At 41.5% G+C, this 26,304-nt stretch overlaps 1 protein-coding gene across 1 annotated transcript in view; it reads left to right on the forward strand.

Annotated features, from left to right (window-relative positions):
• Positions 1 to 2,034: 2,034 nt before the first annotated feature.
• LOC117890879 (leucine-rich repeat and immunoglobulin-like domain containing-NOGO receptor-interacting protein 4) overlaps positions 2,035 to 26,304 on the forward strand; it is a 43,611-nt gene continuing 19,341 nt past the window's right edge. The window contains exons 1-2 of the mRNA XM_034795972.1: positions 2,035 to 2,054; positions 20,775 to 20,851. The gene's annotated coding sequence lies outside the window, so the exon portion shown is untranslated. The remainder of the gene's footprint in view (positions 2,055 to 20,774; positions 20,852 to 26,304) is intronic.

A 26,304-nucleotide genomic window follows, 5' to 3' on the forward strand; every position in this document is an offset into this window, starting at 1 on the left:
GGAGTGTGAGAGCGAGAGTGAGCGAAAAGAAAGAGAACATCAAAAAGCGACTAACTAAAGATTAAGATAGTTACACAAGGGTCTGGGGCTACGTGCGGGATGTGATTTCCTGCTGCCCTTACAGTGAAGTTCACTCTCCCTCAGCGCAAACTTATCCCCCCGCGCCACACAGCCACTTGAGGGCAAAGATTGAGATTAGCAAGTGCCACGAGCAGCGTAAAGATGCGTGGCAAGGTGAGGCCTTGCCTTGGCTTGTAATCAGAGAGATTCACAACAAGCAGCGAGGAATCTCAAGAGATGCGAAAGGGAAGCAACTTGTCCCGAGGTTACGTTTAGTAAGTGTGAATTTGGTGTCATCAGTGGGTAGAGAGCGGAGATGGGGGGGAGCTGCTCTCCCAAAGAGGGTCAAAGACAAAAGTCAACGGAAATGTGCGAGAGCTTCGCTCGGGGCGCAACTAAAATTGGCAATGAAAATAAGCGTAGATTACGTCGAAGCCCTGCAGAACCTGGGTCGGTGTGTTGGCCATTCCCATTCCCATTCTCATTCCCATTGCCATTTGCCATCAAGCGAAACCCATCAAAGTGTAATGAGAAAAAGTTAACTTCGCTGCCAGGCATTTGCCCCATTCCATTCCCTTTCCGATTCCACGCTTCCAGGCCCTCTTCTCTTTCTTCTTATTCTTATTCTTATTGCTGTTGTTGTTGCTTTGTGGTGGCGTGTGTCTCTGATTATATCACCAGCATCCATCCAGCTGGGCTCTTTATCTGCTTTGAAACTGAAACCGAAGTTCCCGCGGACACATGCTGGTCAATCTAAGGGCTAACTGCTTCTATTTAAGTTGTAAAATTTAAAAGCAACTCATAAACATGACCCAAAGTGGCATTTGAACACAGTGCGGAGGAGAATCTCTCTCTGTCCCTGTCTGTCTGTGCAGTGAAGTCATTGAAGGGAGTTGGTTCAAGTGTTAGAATCAAGTCATTTCGGGAATGACTATTTTTGGGTCTCACGAAATTGAAAACTTTAACGCGGCTTTAAAGTGGATTGGAGCAATGGCTTGGAGCAGTGGGGGAGCGAGCAGTGAACTTACTTTTCCCAAGAAAACGCTTTAGCTGAAAGCGAACTTTAGGTTTTTTCCTAACCCTTAATTACACTAACATTAAAGGCTTTAAAAATCGTCAAATAGTAAACCGTAAGTTCTTCCTTTACTCTACATTCTAGGCTTCAAAAACTTCTGTAGAACTCTGGATAATTCCTTATATCTAATCAGCAACTAAAGGATAAATCTCTTATTCTTCTCTTCGCATCTTTCATTTCCCATTCTATGCTCCAATTCTTCTGCTCCTCTTTCTTCTATTCCATGCCCCAAATCTTCGCTTGACCTCACTCTCCATTTCGTACTTTCAACAATTAACCCAAATATGGGGTATCTTATGCAACGTCAAAGTACTCGCAGAGTCAACCATTAGCCAGGTAAAAAAGTGAAATCAATTAGGCACAGTTGGCGGTGCTCAATAGATCATTAATTTTGACTTTTTGAAGCTGGGAAAGCACACATCAATGTAACAGCATCATGAAATAAATCCATGTCAAAGTTCGGGGCAACATTAGTGGATAATTAACACGCCCATTTTTTAGGGTGTGTGTGCGTGTCTCTCCCAACCAGCCACTATTTTTGGCCAGCTTTTGTGATGCAAATGAGATTCGAATTTTTGGGGCATGTTTAAACCTTGTGGTCGGTTCGCGGTTGGTGGTCCCTGGTCCACCCACATGCCCATGTTTCAGGGTGTTGTAAGCGCTTCCCTTTCGTTGTAAAATTTCACGCTGTGTTGCATCAATACTCAATGGCCTCCTCCATCATTATCTTATACACAAACATATCCCATATCTCTGCACTGATGGCATGCAAATTATGACTGAAATTATGCTCAGATTAATTGGCATATAATTCATTTTCTTATCATATTTCCCACTCTTTTCGTTGCAGGTTTGTGGCTGTTTTTTCTTTAAGTTATCCCACTGGAAATGTATCCATTACGAATGCGTTGATTTTGAAGTGAGTTTATGTTACATAAATTATGTTACAAGATTGCATTTTCCAATCACAACTAGATACATATTTATACAGTGTTGTGACAGCTACCCGTTATGATGTGCGCCTTTTAATTGGCTTTCCGATTGTGGCCATAAATCAGTTGGGGGTTGGCCGTAGGGATTTGCGGTTTGAGGCACAAATGCAAAGTAATTTGAGAAAATAATGCCTACGGATATGTAATTTCGTAATTAGTGTAACAGTTAATGAGGCTATGCATTGAATCGTTTTATGGCTGGGGGGAAGCTATTGAGTTCAGCAGAGTTCACCCCTCCAGGATAAATCTCTTGCATCGATAAACCGATTCATTAGAATAATAATTTACCCTAAAACGAAATCATTTCCCCTGCCTGCGATATTTTTCCCATTCTGTCAGTTGGATATCTTTTGCAGAAAAGAATTCCATTAACCGGAGATTAACCAGACAATCAGCCGTCGGGCTGGAGCCCACACGAAAAACCTCTTCAACTCGCTTCACACGCCTGCATCAAATGTCTGCTGTCTGCTGGCCAACTAAGACAAACTGTTGCCTCTCAAGTCCGCTTAATGATGCACAGATTAATGTTTGCCACACAACAGAATCCACAATCCACAAGGAAAAGCGAACCACCACCGCCTCAGGAGAGACAGTTTCCAACAGAGATTGAGAGCGGCTGGTAAAGCGGGATGGGAAACCAAATCAACCGCAAAAGCAACGCCTTTTGTGCCAAAAACTGAAACTTTAACTATTTATTACTCGCACCAAATGGCTTCAAGGGGCTGTCACAACCACACAGTCTGAATGAATGACTGACTGACTGAATGACTGGATATCTACGAGTATTCAAATGCATTAGCTCCAAATGTCAGATATGACAGCAGTCTTTCCTCGTCTCTCCCTTTCTCTAACAACTTCAGCTCTATAGGAGTTATAGAAACAAAATCGACTTGGACTCCTTCGTCTCCGCCAGACAGCTGCCTATCGAGTGCAGTCGGAGTGAAACTTGCTTTTTTTGTTGTTGTTCAAGAGTCAGGAGAGAGAGGAGTAGTCAGAGTAGAGGAGGGGCACAAACCGTAGTCAAATTAGCGCCTCTGGCTGCTCCTCAAATCCATCTGCCGTGCCTTGCCATGCCGCAGCCACCCCAGCCGTGGACACCCTGACATTGAAAAGGGTCTAATGGGTCGCTCGTCTGGTTGTCTGGAACTTTTGCCTCTCACTGTTTTGCTGTTACTGTTAATGATCCAAACAACAAGCAGCAACCACAGTCGCAGCAGCAGCAGCAGCAGCAAGGTTTGTTAATCGATTTATGATGTTTGAGAAAATTAAATGTGTCTGCCCCCAACTGTCTGTCCAACCCGAAATGAGGCAACTGATAAGACCTCAACCTCTGCGGCAACGGTAGCAGTCGGAAAGCTCAAGCAACACAAAAGTCAACTTTAAGATGCCACACAAGGAGGCTAAAGTGTCTCTTCGATAACGTCAAATTCTCAAGCAAAATAATTCCGAGAACTTCAGGCGATAGATCGACAATAAGATACCCATTAAAAGGCATTCATCTGAGCATAAAAAATGAGAGGGAAAATTACTATAAAATATGTTTTTTCTTGGAATTTGTGCTGCCGTCTGATATTCCTTGATGGCGATACAAAAATTTCCTGCTCTATACACTCCCTTTTGCCCAATATACTCTTTCTATTTTCGCTTCAACTACTCGGGTACTACAACTTTAAAAACTATTTCCTCCAAGGAGAAATCTGAAGGGCAGCGAGACTGCTGAGAGAGAGAGAGATGGCGGTGGGGGGTAAGTCGCAAAGTAGCGTAAAATAACAATAAACAAGAAATAATCATGTTGCTCGTCCAAGTCGAAGGCGAAGTTCTTTCGCTCCACTCAACTCTTTCCACGCCAACAACACTCCAACTCCAAACACCCACACCCACTTCTTCTCCCTGGAGAAGCCAATCATGTGTAAGATTGCTGCATGTGGCAGAAGGCGGGTGCGGAGGCAGGAAGATGATGATGCTGTCTGTCTATCTGTCTGCCTGCCGCTTTGCCAACTATTTGCCCCAAAAGGAGCATCCGAGCAACAGCATCAGCAGCAACAGCAATGAAGTTGTCGATGGCGGAGGCGCTTTCAAAATGTCAACGAAAGTGAAGGAAAACGACGAGCAATAACAACTGTTTTCCAGTTGAAGAAAAGTGAAAGGAAGTTGCTTTGTATTTTAAAGTTTTTTCATTAAATCGCTTCATTTACGAGTTTTTTGTACTACAATATCTTTAAGCTGAACAGTTTCATTATAGATTCAGCGTTCAGAAAGAGTTTCATTAATAAATCTTCCAGCTACAAGCGATTTACATCTTGGTTTCGAAGCTACCTACAACATTTTTCAATGGCATTCCTCTTTTTGGGTTACTTTTCCAACTATTCTTACCGACAATTTTTGCCCAGGAAAACCTGGATTCATTCATTAGCTCAGGGCACATATTGTACATTCTTTGCCATCCAATCTAGCTCCCCCATTCTGTATAGTAGCTCTACATGTGCACGCCCAACAACAGAAACCATGAAAAGGCAGCAACAGGCAACAGCAACAGCAACAGCAACATCAAAGTTAAGTAACGTAAGGCGGTTGTCGCATTAGTTGTGATTATTATCCACAGACTTCTCTCTCGCATATGGAGACATAATGCCCCCCAGCCACTGCCCCTCTGGCAACCAGAGATTTTCAGTGTTGTGTAGGTGTTGATTTGTGTTGTCTGCAGCCTCCTCTCTCGCTCTCTCCACTCCTCATGCTCTTGGTGCTCTGAAGCCAATTGAATGTTGAGCAACAGGCGACACTTGAGTGTCGAGTGTCGGAGTGTGGAAGTGGATTAAACTCCGGCAGACTTCGAGATTGGCATTGAAGTGTAATCAGTGTAAGCTGTCAGAAAATGGTTTCAACTTTAACAAACAAATAAAAAAATCTCGTCCGAGTTATGCTCGCAGATTGATTCATTAAATTTAATGCCCCAGCGCAGGGCAGAAGGAAAAATCAAACAAACAACAGAAAAACTGCCCACAGGTTGGTTCTCTCTTCCATCCATTGACACACATAATCGGGGCACACAATTGGTACACGAAGGCAACTATCTATCCTCAGCAGCAGTTAAATAGGTCCCCGAACGGGGCGGGTTGGTTAGCAACTATCTTCAGGGATTCCAATCTTCTAACAATTGGCCTGGGCCAACTTACAAAAAAAAAAAAACTAGTACTAGAAGGAAAAAGAAACGAGAAAAAACTGATTAGCAAATTTTTCGGCATTTAGATACCCTTGCAGTAGGGATATAAATATATCCAAAAGATACTCTAAAATAATATTTCTATTGGATTGGAATAGCTCAAAAAACATTCGGTTTTTGTCACAAGAAATCTTTATTGAAAATGCGAATACTTTGGAGATTTTTTACGTGATTTAAACAAATCTTGAATATCTAATAGGGTTATTAGCATCACACGATACCATCCCCAGTATCTAATCTCAATTGGAGCACCCACTGTACGCTGAAAAGAGTATACGCAAAAGAATAAAGTGGCGATGACTAAAGTTGTTGCAATTGAATTTGCATAAATTGTGGCCAGAGTCGGAGTCGTCGAGTCGTTGAGTTCCTTCTGGTTACTGGTTTGCGTCTGCGGTTATGCAAATGCCCACCACACACACACACATACAGCCACCCCCAACTATGCCCCTCGTGTGCATTTGAAAATGCATAAGATTTATCCAAAGATTGCTGTCCATTAATTCAACTTGGATTTACTTTTAGCATATTTTACTGCTGCATGCATGAAACCGGACCAAAGAGAGAGAAAAAGAGAGACTCTTTCTTTCTTTTTTTTTTGTTGGTATTCGCATTCGTATTCACAGTTCGATTCCGATTCCGATTTGGCATACGCAAATATTTCTTCTCGGTTTTTTCTTTTTGCATACCTCTCCCCAAACCTCATCCCCGCCCGTTTCCTAGCTTGTACGCTAGCAATAAATTTGCATTTACCCACAAAATGTTTTGAACTATGGGGTTTCCTCATTGATTCGCAGTTTGAGGGAGGGTTGTGGGGCCAACGGTTGGTTTACCTTGCGTCTCGATTTATTTGCGGCTGAATTTATTCAAATCGTTGTCCGAACTTTAACTGCATCTGTTGGTACGAGGACCCGCATGTCGTTGTGTAGTATGGGAGTTACATACAGCTGGCATTTTATTCAGTCATATTGATTAGTTTTTGATTGCTGGCATTTGGTCGCAAAGATGACCTTTTCGAGATATCATTTGAGTTGCTAATTCTTCATGTGGCCAATCGCCAAATCGGAAACTGAAAGAAAAATGGCAAATGAAAGATGAATGTTCTCCTAGCTGGACCTTTAACTAAGTCTGAAACCACAGCAAGGAATGCAGACTAGCACTTAACTAATCTTCTAAGTAAAAACCTTACATATTTTTCCATAATCTAAATGCTAACAGGAACCACACACAAATTCTGCCAAAGACACTTATGGTTTTAAAATCAAATTTAGCAAACTTCAAATGCATTTTCCTGGCAGACTTAAAAGCTTTTCTTAGCCTGCGGCTTTCCTACACAGGCAACCACAATTTTTCTATTACATTTGTGTCAAAATCATCAAAAGTAGAACCAAACCTCGTACTAATCGTAGTCAACTCGTGGTGTCTGCCTATCAAGTAATTTGCAAAAATATATGTTTTGAGTCCGAAAAACCCAAACACACAGGAAAGAAAACTAAAACTAAATAACATTTTAGTGGCCGAAAAATGTGAAGCATTTAAGTGAAGTGTAAAAGAGAAACCGCAGCCGGCAAACCGCATCTGATGGGGAAATTTGTGTGCTAGTTTTCCCCGCAGAGGAATAATAAACAAACATGCACACTCATGAAAATTTAAATCCATTAACTGGTTAGAATTTCATGCACAATTTATGAGGCGCATTGACAGGAGGAAAAGGACTAGGCTCTAGTCAGTGTGTGCACGTGCATATATTCGTATATATTGGGGTATTTTTTGAGGATTTAATGGCAGCCGCAGCACCGGACCGACTTTAGGCTTGTTTGAATAAACAAAACACACTGTTGGCAATAAAACCCACAGTGCAACAACGAAACAACACCCAAAACTGACCAATAAACCCCGAATGGCCATGGTTAGAAAGAGTTGGGTGTTCTCTACTCGTAGGTTTTATATTTTTCACCACAAACGCTTTAAATATTCGAACAGACAACGAAAATAGTTTGTAAACAAGGCGAACTGGGAGACTGCTGACATTTCCCTTCCGTCGGGACCAAAGTCCTGGTATAAAGTTGCCACTTTACACACGATTGGCCGCAACGATTCCATGTACCACAAGGAATGTCTTAAATATTTCATGATGTGAACCATGGCGGCAGTCAATTCTCAGAAAGTGTTTCTTGTCAACATTTCAAGTCAGATTGTCTATTCTGGCGCAAGATAGAAGGCCAATATCGATATTTTGAGAGGGTTAAAGATACTTTAAAGTGAGGAAACGCAGTCCCAACTCTGTGTCAATTAATGATTCATTCTTGAAAAAACTTACAACATGAAATTTGATGCGTGTTGGCCATTTCCTTTACAATTTTTCAGAGGGTGTTTCCTAGTCGCTTCCTTAGTTGTTTTTTTTTTTTTGCTGATTTTAACTTTATAAAGTTTTATAGGCCTCTTTTGAGATATTTTGTCAAAGAAATTATGTACTTTTTTTGTAGTAGCTATAAAATTACTGGCTTTCATGGCTGCCTTGAGAGTGGATATCCTTGAATTGAGGAATGGGGAAAGGTGTGCAGGGGTCCTTGTTTAAAGGTTGTAAATATTGAACCATTGACAACGTCGAGGGAGTGACAGCGCTATTGATTGCGAAAAGTGACGGCAATTATTTAAGGCGATTATTTGTTGTCCAACAGAGACACACAAATGCCGGAAATAAATAAATAATATTCTGAAATTACAGAGAGTAACCTATATTTAGAGGATTGCCTGGAAATTATATAATGTAGACCTATAATATAAGTTAAAGAATTCCTAGAATATGCAATGAGTTGGTGCCTATATTCTGTTTATGCTCGGCTCTGTGATGGCTGTTGGACAGTGTTTCTCAGAGCTTTAAATTTCTTCATGGAGTTCCTGATTGGAGCTTAAACTTTCGAAAACTTAATTAAGTTCAATCAAAAGCAGTCGAAAGTCTCGCAAAAAACTTTAAGCCGCAGACAGGTCCACCTACAGCCCGACGCACCCACAATTGGCAAGCAAATTAGCAACGCTCAGCCCCTGGCCGCACCAACATTTGGGAGGTACCACAGTCTCGGAATCAGTCAACCCCAACTAATGCGATTCATTTTCGTGTAAACTAGCGAAACGCAAGACTTTTCACGGCACCTTCAGCAGCACCAAATAAAAGGAAGCTATATATAGAAGCGTATCTAAGCTGTACATTTTGGACGTTGTTTTTTTGCTGCCCTTTTTTTGGGTTGAAATTCAATAGCAGATATATGCAGCGCACGATTCTCAACAAGTGCAGGAGGTCCCAAAACCAAAGGCAACGACATGGAAAATTTGTCAATGCAACAGGAAGTCGGAGCACGGGTACGAGCACGAGCAAACGAAACGAGCAGGAGACAGGGAAAAAATAAAGGAAGTAAGCATGTATTTCGATCCAATTGGCAGCAAATCAGTCAATCCTGTCAATTAACGGAAAACTAAAATTCTGTAACGCATAAATAGCTTGCTCCCTTTTTTATGTATGTTTTTTATGCCTAAAGTATGAAATTACAAAAATTGCTTCAACGGAGAACCATAAACATTTATTTTATTTACCAGATTCCATCGTCAAACGTTCGGCAAAAAATATTGATGCGCACATGTCGCAACACTGACAAATGTAGATGGTTCATACATACTCTGTACTCTTCTATCTATTTAAAAAATCTACATATTGTGTGGTACACTTTTTAGCAACATTTGTTTTATGTCTTTTGATATTTGTCAATTGGAATGAATTGCCATTTGATTTGCCACACATTTTGTTGGGGCGGAACTGAGCAAACATTTTCATTTGAGTTTTAGAGTAATTTTTTGTATGGGTTAATAGACGGATGAGGAGTTTATGCAGCTTGTGTGGCAGGCCATGAAAATGTGGCATGATACTGTTTGATTGATTGCGGCTGCTATTCGATTTATTTGTTTTCTGGTTACATCACAAATGAAAGCTTAACTTCTTTATTGTGAAAATTTGATGAATTCCTTCAATTCTTTACAATTTGTTAAAAAATATCAGCACAAAGTGCACAATTTTATGTTTTTCCTAATTTAATTCAGTTAAATTTAGTTTTTACAGCACAAAGCGTTTAACGTTTTCTCTTTTAAAAACATTTGACATTTTTTATTCGAATTCCATTTTGCTTTTTCAACTCCTGAAATTTTCCTTTGCACTTTTATGTCATTCCATTTTATTAATTTAACTTTATTATACAAAAGCGTCGCAGGGTTTCCCTCCCCAGCACACTTAATTTTTTTACATTTAATCAATTAAAAAAATGTTGTGTACGTGCACATTTGTCAGCAAAACCTCCTGCTGGTCGCTAAAAAAAATTTAACAGTGGAGGGATGCACATGTGCAGCGCTCAAGGAGGGCTGGTACTTCGTGTTGAGAATTTTATTCAAAAATAATAAAACCCCCAAACAAAGGCTCCAAACACAGCAGCAGCAGCAGCAGCAGCAGCAGCAGGAGCTTCACCTCTAGTGCCGTCTGCTGTCTCCTACCCTGTCCACCTGACAATGACATGGAATTGAGTCCAACGGAGAATTGTGCTCTGTGTCTGAGTGTGTCCCCAGCTTTTGTCTAATTGTCGCTCTAGCACCAGGCCCCCACCCAACCAGTCATACAATCCACCATCATCATAATGCAGTCCCAGTGGCCTCATCCCTCCCCCTCCGGCTCTCTCTCCCTGTCTCTTTTGGAGTGCATGGAAAAATGTTCGCATATGTTGCGCCTTTTTAGGAGTGGAAAATGGGGGTGGACCTGCCAGGGACTCTTCTCCTTCTGCCATGCCGTGCGTGTCTGTGTTGGCAAACAAATTACAGCTGCTATTTTCAAATCATTTGGGGCCATAATTTACGTGTCTGCGTCTGTGTGTTGGCGGCTCTTGCATGCGAGTATCCGAGTATCCGTGGGCCCCCAAAATGGTCAAATGCTCGTTGGCTGGCCTCCCCTTTTAGGGTGGCGACGGAGGTTTAGGTTGTGGCTGTGGTCCGCATGAACAAGCGTTAAATTATTTGGGTGCGTCTGCTGTCAAAATTAATTTGGTCTGAAAGTGCTGCACCGCCAATAAAACGTCAATGGAAAACAAAACAATAAAGGTGGAAAAATTAACGGAAATATTGGTGGTAGATTTTGATTTTGAATTTAAGCATTTCCAACACCAGTCACGCTCATTGGAAACATTATTGCTATATATTTATATATCTCTGAACAACTCCACAGTCTAAATGGTGCACTCTGCACTGCAAAGTTTATTCAACGTTTGTTTTCAAATAAATCCCAAATGGTTTTTGCATATTTGTTAATTCACGCTATAAAACATAACCGTGCAACAAAACAATAACGGCGAGACAGAGCAAGAGCATGTGTTAAATTGTGGAGCACATACTCGTAAATCAAAATGTGCGACACGGGGCACCCGACGCGGCCTCTGCACTTGCCACCTCTCTCGCATTGGCGGGCATAAATACTCCTCCTCGTTGTATGTATTGTATTTGTAAGTGCCACACACACATCAGGTAGGAAAAATTGCGAGTGAAATTTTCGCCTGTTTCCGTGTTTGGCATTTCAATTGGAAAATGGTGCGCACATTTTTGCAATGAAAGAACAGAGGAGACACGATTTATGCTATAGTCTTTGTTTTATTTTGTTTTATGTGCGTTTTGTTGTCAGGCGTGGCCCCTGCCCAAGAAACATATATACCTACATATAGGTATATATACATACATACATATGTATATGTATGTATGTACATACATATATTGGCACACATCGGACACACCCTCACACACCGCCTTCTCTTTTTTGCCATCCACCATAAGAAGATAACAATCATTTTGAGTGTTTGCTTTTGTTTTTGAGCGCTCTTTTTTTATATGTGTGCGGAGGAGCCAAAAAAATGCATTAACATTAATGCTGCTGCTGATTCTACGCTCACGCTCCATACCCTGTACTCGAACGGTGTATCAACGAATTCTGCATCATGAAAAAAAAAACACTGTGGAGAGGGTTTCTGTAAAAGGTTTCATTAAAACATTATAGGAAGCCTATTCTCATTTACGGGGTAACTCTCAATCGATTACTCTTCTGAAGCACTCTTGTTGGTTTTTTTCATTACACAAAATTATTTAATTTCCTGCAGGCGGCACGCAATTTGATGAGCAGCTGACAGACGTCCCACCCACATTGACAGAGTGTGAGGATAAAATGGTGTGCAGAGGGAGGATATAAAATGGCGTTCAGTATCAGGAGCAGAGGGGCAAGGGAAGAGCCACATAGTGGGTGTTGAATGGGCGTGGAGACAGGATGTGGAGGCGTTTGTCTTCTGGCTGCTGATGATGATGATGATGATGTCCTGCTGCCCTCCGCTTGGCACTGAAGAAAAAGTTATGATGCTGCTAAGCTTTCTACTACCTTTCTCTTTCTCTCTCTCTCTCCATCTGCCTTGAAGAATTTCCTTTCCCGAATGTGAAAATTCTTTCCCTTCGTTTGTTTAACGTTTATCGGTGCCAAGTTAATGACTTATGTGGGTCATTAGCATTTTTATGCTGCGAAAATGGTGAAAATCTTCCTTAAGAACTTTAAGCTTTTTCAGGGAAGAAGGGAACCTGAGAGTTTCCTCCAATAATACCAAATGGGATTAAGGAAATGAGATGCGTATGAAACGAAAAAAAACTAATACTTACATTCTTAGATATATTCAACAGAAAAGTGTCTTTAAGAGTGCTAAGAATTTACCAACTTGAGCAACAATATTTATTCAAGAGAAATGTCTCCGCAGGGAACATCTTGTGTGACATTCAAAAAGTGCATTCACTTAGCAGAAACAAAATCTGTTTGTAATAATAATCATCAAAAGCAATAACCTTAACTGGTGGCAGTTTCATCTTGAATTCCCCCTCTAGATATTCCATTTGACTCGAGATTGATATGATATACAAAATTGCATTTATAAGCAATCATGTCAACGCCCAGAGAAATATGAAAAGACATGGCAGGCGCAGCAAGGTCCCCTTATCTGAGGAGTGTCGTGTGTTATTTTACAAATACATATGCAAGCAGTCAGAGGCAGTCAGGGGTGGTGCTGTACAGCAGAGGAGCATCGGGGGGAATAGTATTTTTCGCCAAAAGGCAAAATTTCACTTCACACCTACGCAACAAAACATGAAATCGAAACGGAAGCAGAAACGGAGCGAGACTCCAGCTCCATGACCCCACAGGAAATGCATTTGTTGCCGGGGGACTACTACTTCACTTTTGGTGTAAACTTCTACACCTTGCCACACACGCACACTCTTACACCCCATCGCATCTGGTGGCACATCTTCGCTTACAAGTTTTTGGCGCCATTAAAGAATATTTCTTCTTTTTCCGAGTGAAATGAGAGGAGACACGTTTTATGCTTGTTTTCGTCGACGGCAGCCCGAGGGCGGAAAGCATTTTAGTTGAAAAATAAATTCCCCTCTTCCGTGACACATGGCTGATGGCTCCGTGTGGATGGGAAAAGAAGGGTAGAAAGTTGTGGAAAGTATTGGCTGAGAGGCTGACAGTAGCAAAAGGTCGATAAGTTACATTCTCTTTTCAAATGTTGTGTATTCAGCGTTTAACGAAAGGATTTTAAAGGAAGAAACAAAGTACAGAATTCCACATACCTCAATTTATTTGTATTAAATGCGTCTCATATTAGTTTACTACGTAAACGGATTCTATTGATTCTTCTTGTACAGCGTAGAAGATACAATCAGATAAGTCAGACATTAGTGCGGGTTCGGACGATGTGAGCAATTCTGTAAAGCTTCATTAAAATATCTATAGATAAAATTGTCAATTCCACTTACCGCAATATCTTTGCATGCGTTGGTAGTCGATTTGAAGCGGCGTCATGTACAAAGTGGCAGATAGACGCTTTGGTCAAGTTCCAAGCGCAGGGTACAGATTCGGTGATGCTGGACGGACGGACGATGTTATAGGCACTGACTACACACACACTCACTTTATTGGCGTCTGATAATAATGATGCTGGATACAATGATTCTGGATTCTGGGAGCGATAATGATGGATATTGCTGCTTAGCTGCCGCATGCGATGATGATTCTGTGATTCCTATTTATTTAGTATAATAATTTTGCTCACACTTCACTGACACAAACATAATTGGCTTTCTTGGGTAGCCTGTACCTTTTTAATCACAAAAAAAAAAAAAAAAAAAACTTTTTTTTTATTTAATTTTAATTTAAAGAAACGACTACGGTTTTTCAAGTTTACTGAAATTCCCAATACACTGCACTTCACAACACTGCACTACACTTATAAACACTAAGTACACTCCACTTCACTTCACTACACTTTACATCACTGCACTGCACAACACACACATTCACTTAATTGGCGCCTAGTAATGATGATGCTGGATACAATTATTCTGGATTCTGGTAGGATACTGCTGCATGCGATGATGATTCTTTGTCTTTGGCTTTCTTGGGTACCCTGTACCATGTTTTAACACATAAAATATTTAAAAAAAAATTATTTAAAAAAAAGACCCAGGTTCTTCACACTTTTGAAATACACAATACACTACACTTCGCAACACTTCACTTCACTACACGCACTTCACTTCACTACACTTCACATCACTGCACTTCACTTATTTGGCGCCTGGTAATAATGATTCTGGTAGCTGGATGATTTGATGCGATTCCTTTGCAGACATATTGGTTGAAGCAATGATATGCCTGAAACGGTTAAAAAAAAACAATATATTTATCAATTTTCAATCAGACTAATAAGAGTTCGAAATTATATTCATAAGAAGTTGAATTCTTTCTTCCTTTTTTTTTTATAAGGAAAAGTGTAGTGTAATTAGCGTTAATTTACAATATAAATTTTAAGTATAATTTAAAATTAAGATTCTAAATTAACGCTAATTATACCCGGTACTCGAAGAGTAAATAGGGTATATTGTATTTGTGCGGATAACGGTTGTATGTAACGCACAGAAGGAAACGTTTCCGACCCCATAAAGTATATATATTCTTGATCAGCATCAATAGCCGAGTCGATTGAGCCATGTCTGTCTGTCCGTCTGTCCGTCTGTCCGTCTGTCCGTCCGTCCGTCTTGTTTGTCGGCTAGTTCTCAGAGACTATAAGAGCTAGAGCCACCAAATTTTGGCACCAGACTGCTGTATGCTCACACTGAAACCAGTGTATTTCAAAAATGAGCCCCGCCCCCTTCCGCCCCCGCAAAAGGGCGAAAACCTCCCAAATCTACAATTTTGAAGATAACAGAAAACTAAAAACGCCATTCCGTAGGGAATGACCATATCTATCAGATCACCAAATTGGGATCCGATTGGATCATTATTATAGCCACAATGAAGAAATTAGTTTGCAGTGGCCAAACCCACCCCGTCCCGCAGCATTCACACTCTGCTTCGCGTTGTTTATGGCCTGGCCCCTGACACGCCACTGCCTCTGCCTCTGCCGCTGCCTCTGCCGCTGCCTCTGCCGCTGACTCTGCCGCGACTCTGCAGTGTGTGTTTCTAGGGGAGGGTGGCGAGCTAAAGGAGCGTGTTGGTGTGAGTAGTGTTGTTGATGTAGATGACAGATGAAGAAAAAATGTAAAACTGGACAAATAACCGCTAAAGTGCAGATGTAGTACTGAGTGCCGGGTATAAAAGTTGTGACGCGTAAGAAGCGTCTCACACGTCCCTTCTCGTTTTTATTTATATTTATAGCTGCCCTTGTAAAATTCTATCAATTCCTAGAAATAAAAAAATTTGTCTCATTAGCGCTAATTACTATACAAGTGGAACCGTTCCTATTAACTTTAAATTCAATCAGAAAATTGCATTCATGATGACCCATTGACTGTTGCTAATGAAACTACTATTTTATGGCACAAAAGAGAGGGATAGAGAGAGACCTTTCAGGAAGAAGCTTCTTTTCTGTCAGTCTTCCAGGGAAAATCTTAATTTCTGTCTTGTTTTAACAGCTCATTAGCAAAGCGCCGCGGGGTAGGTAGAGAGAAAGAGAGAGAGAGAGACCAAGGGGGATGGATGACCCACGACTGCATCTTTCAGAGGCTGCTTAAAAGCCAATCCAAAAATAAGTGGATTCCTGTCCGGGAAGAGCATTTAAAAGCCCAAAGTGTCAGTCTGTCAGTCAGCGAGGCACTTGTGCTCAATCAGCGGGGAGACATCATGACTTTGGCTCTCCGACAGAGCAGGGAGATCGCTGTGTGGGCGTCCCGCCATAACTCAAATCATCTGAAGAGAGGCAGAAGCAGAAGCAATGGCAGTGGCGGTGGCAACAGCAGGGCCTAATGAAGTGTCTCAAAGTATCTGTTAATAGGTGAGAGACAGTGACAGAATGGTGAGGCAGAGAAAGGGGGTGGAGTCGGTGGAGAAAGAGAGAGAGAGAGAGAGACTTGGTGAGAGTTTAGAGAAGGCTGAAACCCAAAAATTCACCTCACTTTTATGGTCAGCATTAAAAGGAAATCTTTTTCCTCTTCTTTTATGACTTTAAAGCGAAAAACGGTAGACAAAATGCCAAAAGCTTGTTAGGAGGAAAAACGCTTCATTCGGATGAAAAGCATTTACATTTTGACTGCTGCTGCTGCTGTTGCTGTTGCCGCAGCACTGATGGGACTCGTGCGCCTGCCCCTCCCCCATGGTAAAGCAACATCGGCAACATCAGCAACATCGGCATCAGCATCATGCCACATCAATCAGCGGCAGTGGGCAACATTAAAATGGTAATTTAAAACCGCGAGTGTAGCCTCAGGACCATGAGCCAGAGAGGACTCATCATGCCGACGTTTTAATGATTGGCCGCTGGCTTCCTCCTTCCGTGGGTCCAGGTTCCAGCGCACAGAGTCCAGCCGCTCTATGCAAATGGTATCCTCTGGAAAACTCCCTCGTAAATCAAAGTTGCAACACCTTAACCATCCACCAAATGATGGCCAAAAGGTGCTGCCTGACTGATGGACGGACTGGCTGGCTGGGCTTGCTGTCCGTCTGTCTGTCTGGCTGCAGTCGTAAAGTGTTTTGAGAAATGTCACCCGTGGGGCGTTCTTGTCATTCCACCAGAAAAAAAAGGTGTTCAATCAACTGTCAGCAGTCATCTATCCATTCCTACGCTCTGCAGTTTGCTTCTGTCTACAGATTGAATATATCTTTACAAAATATAAATAAAAGTAACAAGAAAACCTTTTAGCTGCCACTGAGTATGAGAACTGCCTGTGCAGCAGAACAGTTGGATTGCTGCGGAAAGTAAAGACTTTCCATTATTTATGGATGTTGGGAAACCATTTAGAAGATACATAAATCATGGAAAATATATTGCACAATCTAGAGTTGCTCCAAGACATCCTAATGCTCAATTAACCAACCTTCTGCATTCATAGTTTAAGTACTTAAATGCCCTGTAATCAGCTCTTAAACTTTTCCGTTTAACCTGTCCATGCACATGACCAAAATCCCATACTTCAACGAGAGCCAGAGCCAATTAGTCATTCCATAACTCGGTGTAAATCAAGGACTATGTACAGAGACCCTTGAGAAGCATTTAAAAGCCGCTTAGCATCAGCTTTGACTCAACAATCCGCAGGAAATCCCAGCAGATGACCCACAAACGAGGCTAAAATAACGAGGAGGCTGGTTGCCTTCTGTGCGTACGTCCGACGCCCACGCCATAAGTTGAAAGTTTCCCACCGGCAACAGCAGCAGCAGCAGCAAATTCTTTCTCAAGTGTCTCATATGACAGAGCTCGAAACCAGAGCCCCCGCTCTAGACCTTCCTGAACCAGTTAGCCGCAACATTGAACTGAAGTTTGCATTTACTTTGAGCGGGGCTTCTGTCATAACAAACACTTACTCGATGTACACAGGCACTCCCCCGTCAGATTCCAGGCACTCGGTAACCAAATACTCTGATGAAGAAGTGCGAAACAGTGGCTCATGTTCATGTTGCCCCCAAGGGGTGCACAGTAGATTCTGATTTACTTGCGCGGGCTGCTCCACAGCGCGTTCAATTAGTTTGAATATGTCTGGAGAAATGAGTGGGCGAGACAGGGAGGACAGGCAGTAGAGACAGCCACAAAGATGGGGAAAGAGTGTACTTTTGGAGAGACAAAAAAAAAATAAAAGAAAAGTTAACTGGCTTTGGGACCTGCATGGCGTTCCCCAAACAATTTATTGGCTTGGGCAATTATTTGTCTAAAATAATTGCCAATTGGTCGCTGAATTCCAGACAAAAACAAAACAAAAAAACAAAAAAAAAAACCGTGTAGAGACAATACAGACGAGACATCAAACAATCACAGCCAGAGAAACAGAGAATTCGAGAGAGAGAAAGGGAAAGGGGAACAAAGCAACATTTGTCTGCTGGCTTTAGAGGAGCTTCTGAGCTTTGTGGATGTGGAGGGGTTGAAGGAGAGAAATAAAGGCACCCGCCATTCTCTTGTCATTCGCGACGACTGCTGCTTGTTAGTTGTCCAGCGATTTCCGTTTCCGCTTTCCCCAAACCAACTTTCCAACGAATGGAAAACCTGTGACTGTAACAACTCCTTTGGGCTCGATCCGTGTCTGGCATTGAAATGGGAACAAAAGCCAATGCCAAAGTCAAAGTGAAAGCCAAATCGTGGCGCGAAATTGCTAGCAAAGTAGAAAAGCCAGCAAAGGAGTGAATGGAGATAGAAAGAATGGATAAAACGGTGGTGAGAATGGAGACACTGAAGCATGGATAAACCGAGGTGAGAATGGAGACGGGAGAAAGTGGATAATGGAGACAGGAGAAAGGAACTGAATGGTTTCAAGAGGGACAGACACAGGTAAATGGTGAAGCAAAAGATTTGCCGGGTTTAAGCCATCATTGGTATTTTATTAATAGCTAGGGGAAAGACTCCACAGCTTGCTTTCATCTATGTCCACCAATAAAAGAGGTAGCGATCCCTCTGCCCCTTTCGGTAGTAGGTTCTCCTGGCTCCCTCTACCCTTGCTCGGGGTTCAATATTTTTGCTGCGTCGCTGTTTTTGGCATTCATTTCGTGGTCTGCTGAAGTCCGGGTCTGGTTTTGACTTTGGCTATGGGTTTCGACCCTGTCGCAGAAGCCCTTTGTCTGGGCTCCGGCCCCCGAAACAATAACCACAAAGCAATGAAATCGAAAAACGTGCTACAGGCGGCTGCTCTCTCGTCCTGCACCCTTCGACGCCCACCCACCCCAAACCAGGGAGCATTTTCTTTGCCGTCTATCGACATTATTGACTCTGGATCTCCCTTTACTTCTCCATCAGCTGTGACCAGTAGTAGCAGCAGCAGCAGTAGAGCTCTTTTCACCCGTAACAGGCATTGGTCTGCTTGAAAAATATATTAAGAACGGAAAAAATAATATTTCTCGCTTACGGGCTTTCCATTTGAGCCTCTCCGCTCGTCTGTCCTGTCCTTCCTCTCCGCTGTTGCCATTGCAACTTTCGTTTTCAATTTTCTCGGATTTCTCTCATCTTGGGGTTTTATGTGGTTGGTCTTTTTATTGTGTAGATGGTAGTCCGCCCCATAAATAGGGTGTAAAATGCACCTGAACTGCAGACAATGGGGGGCCAGACGACTCTGGCAGGCGGCCTAAAAAAATAAATAAGAAAAGAGAGTGAGTGAGGGGCTTTTAAAATAAGTAAAAGTAATGGTAAGCTGAGGGAAAAAATTGATTTCTGTTTGATTGACATTTTTCTAAAAATATTTCACAAAATTCCATGTGCAAATACACCACAAAAAACAATTTGGAATGCATCTCAGTTGTGGTTTTGATTCTTTGTCATGACTTAAAGGTGTTCAAAGAAAACTATTTGCTTGTAGACCGCTTTCAACTTTCGTTAAACCAGTCAAATGCACTCAGTGCGTGTTGGAATTGGAATATTGAAATAATCATAATCTAAGAATCAATATAAAGCCATTTTCTGTCTGAGTTGTAAACCCAATTAAAACATATTAATGACAGAGTCATTTTCCATGCTAAGCCTTTTCTTTCAATGGCAATGTAAGCCACAGCCTTGAAGGATAATTATTTATGTAATTAGAATAAATGATGATTAAAATCATTAAAAAGCTTCCCTCAAGCGCATCAATTTCCCAGCATAATTCGATTGCCAACGATGAGTTTTAATCAAATTGACGAGGGAGAGAGGAAGGCAACAGGCGAAGGCATCCAACTGTGAGTCCTTCAGTCAAGCCAACGGCATAGCACAGCACCAGTGCGGCTCATCGATTACAGCTCATCAGACAGACACGACAGAAAGACCAACAGGCAGAAGAGCGAAGCAGGGATGTGGCTGCCACGCGTTCATGCGGAGAACTGAAGAAGGTTGAGTAGGCGGAGACCAGACCGAGACCGAGACGCTGACGGTGACTCCTACTCGGCGTCGGCTTAGTGCCTTGGAGTGTCGCAAATAAATTGACATTTAGCTGTGCGTGTAACAAGATCAAGCATACGCAACGTTGCCTCTGATTTGGCAACAAACGCAGACAGCGGGAGACAGAAAGAGAGAGAGAGAATATGCTACTCATTAATGTTGCATAGAGTTTTCCACCCAACAACCCCCATCCATCGCCACAAACTCCACACTTTTCGTATACAAATTTGCAAACAAATTTCCAAAACGGAAGCCCAACTGACAGCCAAGCAAGCCAAGCAAACTGAGTTTCCCCATGGCATCCTGTGTTACTTCTACGTGCAGAAAAAGTGTGCAGTGTGCACTACTCAACGAAATCTATAACAAGTCGCCTGACAGCTTGATGTGGCGATTAGTGCGTGTCCTGATTGTGTCCTGCATGGTGCATGGTGCATGGTGCATTTTAAATTTAAACAAAAACAGGGACGGGTTAAAGTTCTAGGAACATTCTGGCAACATTGAAGGGGTAGCTAGTAGCTCCCCAGCTATAGGTACTCTCCGAAGACCTATTTTCTCTTTGCGCTTTACGCGAACTTCGTGTCTTTGCAGCCCTGTTTGTGCTTATGCATGCGTGCAGTTTTGTTTGCGCAACAGCATGTTGCTCGCCGCCCTCTGGGAGATTGTAGTTGAGTTGTCAGCACTGCTGACAGTGATGAAAACTTTGTTGGCAGGCCAGAAGTTGCTGGCAAATTGGTTGGGGGTTAGTGCAACAGACAGACGTTATGCTTCAGCGAGCAATCGATAAGGTTATCGTTTATCGTTGACTCACAATTAAAGACTTCTTTGGGTGTGGTATGAATGGCAGACAGACGTAGTCTACCACACAAACACTCAAGCTCTTTATTCCTTTTGTGCAGCACATCACTCAATCGTAGACAAGTCTTAGCATGTATTCACACAAACAACCCTTCATGGCAATGCATTTGCTGACCCAGTTTTTCTCTTCTTTTCAGAGCTATGATATAATTGGCATCGGGCAGACATCCCACTGGAGGACAGAACACTTCTCAAATCTCCCATCCGCATGCAGGTGAGTTCTAATTACACAATTCCCTAGCAGCATTGCTGTTCCAACACCTCCTCTTCATCAACTGAAACTCTACGGAAATGCCATATAGAACCAATTTGTTGCCTCGTTCCACCTGTTGGAGACGTTTTCCTGAGTCAGTCTGGGGTTGTCTATCTGTCTGTGGGCAGATTTAAAGGAGTTTCTATCACATTTCCTGACCAGGATGCCATTCATGGAGCATGGTAATTAAGGGGGGAATGGACTTTAATGCTAGACGGAAATGCCCAAGCGAAGTGCTCTCCAGTGCCACATTGCCAAAAGCTCTTTCCATTTCCGTAAAAATTCAAAATCTGAGCTGTGGAAAAGTGAAAAGTGCAAAAAAAGAGAAGGTAAAAGACCCAGGTAGCTGAAGAGATATAGGAAAATGTGTTACGAAAGAGAGAGAGAGAGAGAGAGAGAGAGAGAGAGAGCGAGAGAATGAGAGTGAAAACGACAAGCGCAAACACTAACAGTGCGGAATCTCCTAAACCGCTTTGGGGGCCAGCCTCAAAGCCAGCTCTTTCTCTAAGTCTCCTCGTTATCAGGCTAAAGTTTTGGGCAAAGCGCAAAAATGTAATTAATTCCATGTCACAGTCAGGACTCTGAAGAAAACCCCTGACATGGGGGGCATGAAAGGGGAACAGGAAGTACGCACTTCGATGACATTTCTAACATGAAGCAAACTCTGATGCGAATTCTATCATCATCTGATTTGTGTAGAACATAAAGGAAAAGGGTAGGTAGGCCTCAGAAAATCCCCATTACATTAACACCAAGAACGTAAGAGCCAACAGGTAAATATCTGCTCTAAAACTTCCATCAGGTGATAGCTCTGGTTGCTTTTAGCAGTAAGCTTCGACTTATAATCCGATTTATGTTTTCATGGAAATATTCTGTCTAAGTAAACTCTAGGAAACGTTTTTTCGTTTTTTGTTTTTGGTCTTTCTAGTCCTCTTGTGCTGAAATTATTTACATTGCCTGGCGACCCTGGCTTCCTTTGTACAAAATGAATTTAAATGACTTGTACGTGCCCTTCAGTGTAGGCTTCCTTTTTGCTGGATCACACACATGCAGGAATCATGAATAAATAAATTGTATGCGTAAAAATAATTCAATTATAGGCATTCCCCCACATTTGTACATGTACGTACTTACATACATCCTACGTACCCTACGCCCAACATGCGGGAAACCTCTTTGTGGTTGCCTCTTTTCCTTTTTTTTTGTGTTGGTTATAAATAAATTGGTAAAGCAATTTTTCGTGTGGAGCCCAACCGAACCCGCCTGTGTGTGGCGGAGTCACTTCATTGAATTTCATTGATTTTGTTTTTGATTTATTTTTACCCCGAAAATGCTTTCCTTTTTTCTGTTGATGGCCAATATTTATGGCGTTCGATGAGGCCTGTAGCCAGGAATGGAAATTAATCAAATCAATATAAAAAATAAAAATAGGGCTCCAGAAGCTGAGACGATCTGAGGCAGAAGCTGTCTTAAAATTAAGAGCAATATTTATTGCCCAATTTTCTGATATTTAATTAGAAGTAAATTGTCGCTCCATTTGGCTTTCCTCTTTTTCCGAATTTCCGTTTTATTCCAGTCGCAGCACTTAACCATAAATCACTCAGTGGCAGCAAAATCAACAGGTTGTCGTCGGGAGAGTCAACCCCATTTTTCAAGTTGGCCTTCATTCAATTAACAATTGTATCCATACATATATATTTATATGTATAAGAGAAAAAGAAAATGGGACAGAGAGGAGGAGAGTGAGAGGGAGAGCGAATCGATGGCAAACCCAAAAATGCTTCATCGACTTCTGCCTTCATTCCTCCCTCACTCTCTTTCCCTTTCCTCTCGCACTGCCAACTGCAATTAAAAGGCCATGAATTTCAGTTCCTCTCCTCCTCATTCTCTTATTTGATTCCGCCCCTGCTTCAACAATGTGTGGGCGTGGCCGGCAGCTGCCTTTGGATCTGGCCCAGTCCTTTTCTGTAAAGTGAGAAGCACTTAAACGAAATGGCGCTCAACAGCTGGCAATAAGCGATGTCTGTCTGTCGTTGACTTCTGCTGGGTATTGGCATTGGCTCCACACAAGGATATACACATGATAACACATACACATCGACATATTCATGTATTTGTATTTTATGTGGTTATTTCATTTGAATCTGATTTTATTTGGCATATCTGACTTATATATCATTGACCTATTTCCGCAGCTCTTTTTTAATGCAGATAAAATAAAAACCAATGCCTCAGATCACAGGGACAATCGTTTGTAGAATAAACATTTTTCGGAGAAATTGTATTATTTTTAGAGATACATGTCTCCACTTTTCGAAGCAATATATCATCTAGCTGTCATATAAAATAATGAATCTTCAAGGGCATCTAAGACTTTGGCTCCTGCAGCTGTATATTCTCTGACCTCTATAGCATTATCTCCGCCCAGATTTCCTTTGTTTTCCAAGTATTTCGACATATTTTGTTGTCGTTTCTATTGCCAAACCAACCCCCACCTTTAGTCAAAATTTCTCTTCCCTTTTTCTTTTAGCCAATAAGAATTATGAACATGTTAATGCTTGCAGCTTATTTAGCTGCCAATTAATAAATTTTCTAAAATTCCGTGTCGCCCTCCAAGTGCTTTTCGTTTTCTTTTTCATTTCTTTGTTATTTTCCCTACCCGGTCTGCACTGCTCTGCTCCAAATGTGTCTCGCATATTAATGAATATTTGTTTTTCCCTCCCCCCACACACAACTGAAAAAGGGAGACGAGTGTGGGGTTCTTTGGTGCTTTTTCTTCCACTGAAAAGGGGCGATAAATGTATGGGGGAAGCAGAGAAAATTTATGTTCTCAGGTTAAATTCCTGGGATTCTTTCGTGTCGTTATTCTCTGTTTGTTTAGTTCTGTTCATTTGTTAAATTAATTTATGTTTGCTGACTGTTAAGTTTTTACAACATATTTGGCATACGCAAAGGGATGGAGATGGAAAGGGGCCGCCCCGACCCTCTTAACCCTTTTGATATATTCGGAATTTATTTTATTGTGACAAGAACTTAAATATGGCGCGGGGAAGAGTAAAAAGTTGTGAAAGATTTGAATATTTATTTGAGGATCAGTTCTACTTTCGTTTGGAGCATTCTGTGATGTGTTTTCCTTTTAAAACTTAATTTTCTGCTACATTAAATGCCACATTTTCCTATTTGAGGTAGTCCCAGGCCCACACACAGACACACACATTATCTAGAGCCCTGAGCCCAATAAATATTCAACCAGGCAGACACGCCTACGTCCTGAACTTTGACCCACATTTTCCGGGGCTCATTTGCATAGTAGTCTTGAAACAGAGTACGTACTGACAAAAAAAAACGAACTTCACTGCCCTTAAAGTGAATTAAATATGAAATCTACTCAAATATTTAGCAGGGGACCCAGGACACAGTATCTGTGTGTGCATGAGAATCTCATATGTGGCGGCTTGACCTCCCCTAATACACACTATCCTCCCCGAAACATTTCCCAAGTGGACAATCCAACAAAACAAAGCAACGAGACAAAGAGAAATGGAGCTGGGAATCGGGTCTCTCTAATTGTTATATGTTTATCCGCAAAGCAAACTATGACCGCAGCATAAGAGACTGAAGGAGAGTGGGAGAGAGAGAAAGACGGAGCAACGGACCTGCCCCAAATCTAGACCCTACCCCTACTACTGGCTACCCTTTTGGGTGTGTAAGGGTCCCTCTAGTACCTTTTAGGAGTTGACTTTTTGGCAATTTTTTAATGTTCTATGGTTGTGGCGCTCTGGCTCCCGAAAACGTATTTCACTTCATCTTTTATGCATGTTACCCCCTAACACTACCCTCTCTAGGGGTGTGGTGTGGGGTGAACCAAAAAAAAAAAAAGGTTTGCGTGCCAAATTATTGTGCCACTGGCCCAAAGTTCTTTTATTTCGACTGCCTGCCAGCTTGGCTCATTTATTTCCTGGCCGTTTTTTTCTGTGGGACTTCTGCTGAGGCAGCAGCCAAAACGCCAAAGTGTGTTGGACTCTGTTTCTGTGTGTATTTTTTTGGGAACTGCCACAAAATATATCGATTTTAGTTTTTATATACGACGAACGTAACGTATGAGCAATGCTGCTCATAAATTAGGAGTTGAGAGGAATTAAATCGATTGAATTTTAAAGGTACAAATACCAAATATTACAGAGACATTAATAAAAGTAATAAATTTGTTTACTGATTGTTATGATTGTAATGATTATCGAAAAGAAACTTTCAAGATAAGGCTAGTTTATTTTTCCTATTTCCCTTACATTCTGTAAATTTCTGTTGAGGTTTAAGTCTTGAAGTAACATTGCTACCAGTAGCTTTTCTTGTCTTTTCTTGGAATTTTCCATCATTTTCCGTTTATCTTTTCCTTCCTTCCTCTGCTCTCTTTTCCCCGCGCTCACTGTTTTAGGGTATTTTTCCAACCATAAAGTGCTTAAGTCGTGAGGGTTTCAACAGCTTCTATACCATCTGAAGCTTAAGCGGAAGGACAGAAAACACACACACACATTTCCACTCTGTATCTTTTCTACTCTCTGCCTCTTACACCACTTTATTTTAGCCATAACATGGGGCACAATAAAAACGAGTTAAGGATCTCTAAACCATTTTAAACATTTAGTGCACCGCAGCGCGAGACCACCCAAAAAAATGGGCTAAAAGTAACGTTAAGAAGAATGAAGGAGATAAACAGTGAAACTGCATATAAAGATAAAATATTTCATTTGCTAGTCCGCTGCGTCCCCTCTTTTCTTTACTAGATGTGTGTATCTGCCCCACTCCACTCCGCGCCTGCTCTGACATTTGTGGACTTAATGCAATTGTCGCATTATTTCCTTTACTTCTACGGCAAAACACTTGGCGAAACGCTCCACGAAATGATATATACACAGAGGCAGGCACAACTTTGGATAGATATCATATATATGTATGTATGTATAAGTATATACATACATATGTAGTTTTGTATAAGCGAGAAGTCCGAACGCGAAGCTCTTGATACCCCTGCAGATTAGAATGCACTGAATGCATTCACAAAATGCATTCAGCAAACAAAACATTTTAAATGTAAATTTTTATGTAAAATAATAATATACGAATATAAAGTTGCTTAATCCAGGTTTCTATTGCTGATATATCTTCCCAATTTCTTTGAATTCATCTGATTTTGTTAGTGATCGGCTGAATTATGAATTAACACCTAAAAAATTCAATTTAGTTGGATTTTAAGTTAAAACATCTTTAGAATATAGAAGATCTCACCACTGACTCGTAATGGAAATATTTATGCATAGTTCCGTCTTTCTCAAAATATTCTGATCTGGCAAATATTCAACACAAAACCAAAATACTCTCTGCCACATAGGGTATTAAAATACTCATACACATAC

This window comes from Drosophila subobscura, chromosome E, assembly GCF_008121235.1.
Source record: "Drosophila subobscura isolate 14011-0131.10 chromosome E, UCBerk_Dsub_1.0, whole genome shotgun sequence".
In the NCBI taxonomy this organism is placed as follows: domain Eukaryota; kingdom Metazoa; phylum Arthropoda; class Insecta; order Diptera; family Drosophilidae; genus Drosophila; species Drosophila subobscura.